The sequence below is a fragment of the Zingiber officinale genome, chromosome 1B, assembly GCF_018446385.1.
Source record: "Zingiber officinale cultivar Zhangliang chromosome 1B, Zo_v1.1, whole genome shotgun sequence".
Lineage (NCBI taxonomy): Eukaryota > Viridiplantae > Streptophyta > Magnoliopsida > Zingiberales > Zingiberaceae > Zingiber > Zingiber officinale.
Window position 1 is genome coordinate 100334296 of NC_055986.1, and position 2513 is coordinate 100336808.

The following is a 2513-nucleotide window of genomic DNA, read 5'->3' on the forward strand; positions in this document are numbered from 1 at the left end:
GGATAGATCCCATCTACATCACTCACATCCCTCTGCATAATTCGTTACATACCCAGTAATCGCCTTTATAGTCCACCCAGTTACGGGTGACGTTTGACGAAACCAAAGTACATAACTCCTTATGTAGGGAACCATGGTGACTTCAGGTCTAAGGACTAGTAGTCATACTAATAGCCACATGAGAAAGTATATGACACTCATATAACGATCCATGATACTTTCTCATGGTGGATCATTCAGTATACATTCTCCAATGCATACTCATGTGTCAACTTGATATCTCTATATCCATGACTTGTGAGATCAAGTCATCGAGTTGACCTACATGCTAGTCTTATTGCATTAACATTGTCCCTGAATGTTAATACTTGACTAGGAATGATTAAGAGTAGTGTTCCCTATATCATCTCACTATCGGTTCAACTAACCGATTGATATAGGTGAGAACCTTCTACTCAAGGACGCTATTATACTTAGTTTATTTGGCACCAATACAAGTAAGTATAATAACCAAAAACAAATGTCTTTATTTATATAAGAATATGATACAACAAGTCCATAATACAATCATCAAATGATTGGCTCTAGGGCTCTAACTAACAACTTCCTCATGAATGATTGGTATTTTGGATGGAGAAAATATTTGAGGTTGAGTGGTGAAAGGAGTGTTACCACTTCCTCTAGATGTATCCATGTGCACCTAATTAATAATAACTAAAAAATATCAAGGGGTCAATCGGAGTTGGAGGTGGAAGATGGCGGGAGTTCAATCGGAGTGGCCACTAGGCTCTTATCGACAACGGATTCTCTGCTTCACACCAAGTTTGAAAATCATTCATATAATTGAGAAAAATAATGGATAGCGATTGTTGAACGAGATGTGTTGAACACTTGAACCCCTAGCTTCTATGTTTTTTTTTAAGCCGTTTAATTAAAAAATATTTGAAATATATTCAGGTCGGGTCGGGAATCTCGTTGGGTAGAGCTTGTGTTCCCAATCCTTTCCTGATTTTGATCGGGTTGAGAAAAATTCGGGTCAAAAAAATTTTGGGACGGGAGCAGATTGGGAGTCGGGAAGGGAAAATACTGACTTACTCACTTATATTCATGTAGCAACTACGGTTTCATAATTACTATAACGTGTTCGACCGATTCAAAAATTAGACGAGAGATTTGTGGGAGATAACACTCAAGAATACTGGAGGGCAGTTGGATAATTATACATAATTGAACAATGAGATGACATGCTCCATTTTTAATTTTTAATCAAAAAGAACATCCCTTTGATGATTTAACAAAAAAAAAAAAAGTAGCAACTATAAACTTACAAAGGAATCTTGATCTCCCTTCATGTCTGCCTACTAATGGATGTTCATGTGGCAAAATACAATTTACTCGCCCCCAGTGCTCTGAGTGCATCAGTATCCCAATCAATCTGTCCTTAGACCAATACAAAGAAGGTAAATCACGGATGACTACTAGCCATTAGTATAGGTGATTAAGGTATGAGGGAAAGCATGAGGGAAGACATGTTCAGACACATCGAATTTCGACTCTAAGACTTTATGTGTCAACATCCTATATTTTAACCACCGTATCACCCCGAAAGACTATTAATGAATGTTCATCGAACTATAATTAGTGGACTATCAGTAATTAGAAATAACTCAAGATTTAATTCGAATTAAATCCGATTCTAAATAGTTTTACTTTTAGTTCGGTTTTGTTTAAAATATATATAGAATTTTTATTTTAAAAAAATCTAAAAAGAATTGATCCAAAATTTTCAATTTGTTTTTCACTAAAATTATGAATTTATGACAATCTTAAATGGTATGATTTAAAATAAAATGTAAGATTACGTATCAAGCATAACATAAAACTTGCAATGAAGTAAAATTTAATAACAGTTTATTTATTAATTATATTTAGTTATTATTCAACAATAATTTTTAAAAATATTTCAAAAGCATAACCCAAACAGTAGCTTTCGAGATCTTAAAACGATAAATTTTAATGATCAAAATCTAATCAATTAAAATCTAAATATAAAATATTTTATTGTTACATATAATATTAATTAATACATGTCAATTAAAAAATAAATATAAAAAATTTCATTCGGTCATATAGCCGCTATTTAGCAATGTCCATCTTAAAAAATGGATACTGCAAAAATAAATTAATTTATTAATTTTGAAAAATAATAAACGGTAATTATGTTCCGGGGACGCTTTGCTAGTTTTAGTTGAAACGAGGAAGGCGGTCGCCCACGTGATGAGCACGTGTCGCCATCCGCGGCGCGCCGTACGGACTGATTTAATGCGCCCTGCCATGATTTGCTGTACGAGGTGGTGGCTCGTGCCCTGACCAACCGGCCCCACCCTCTCTTCCAATCCCAGCTTACCATCATTAATATACATATAATATCCCATCTGCATTTCTGTAGGAAGCGACAAAAAATATCCATCTTTTTAATATCGTTTTGCTCATTTCCCGTTCCTTTTAAGCGT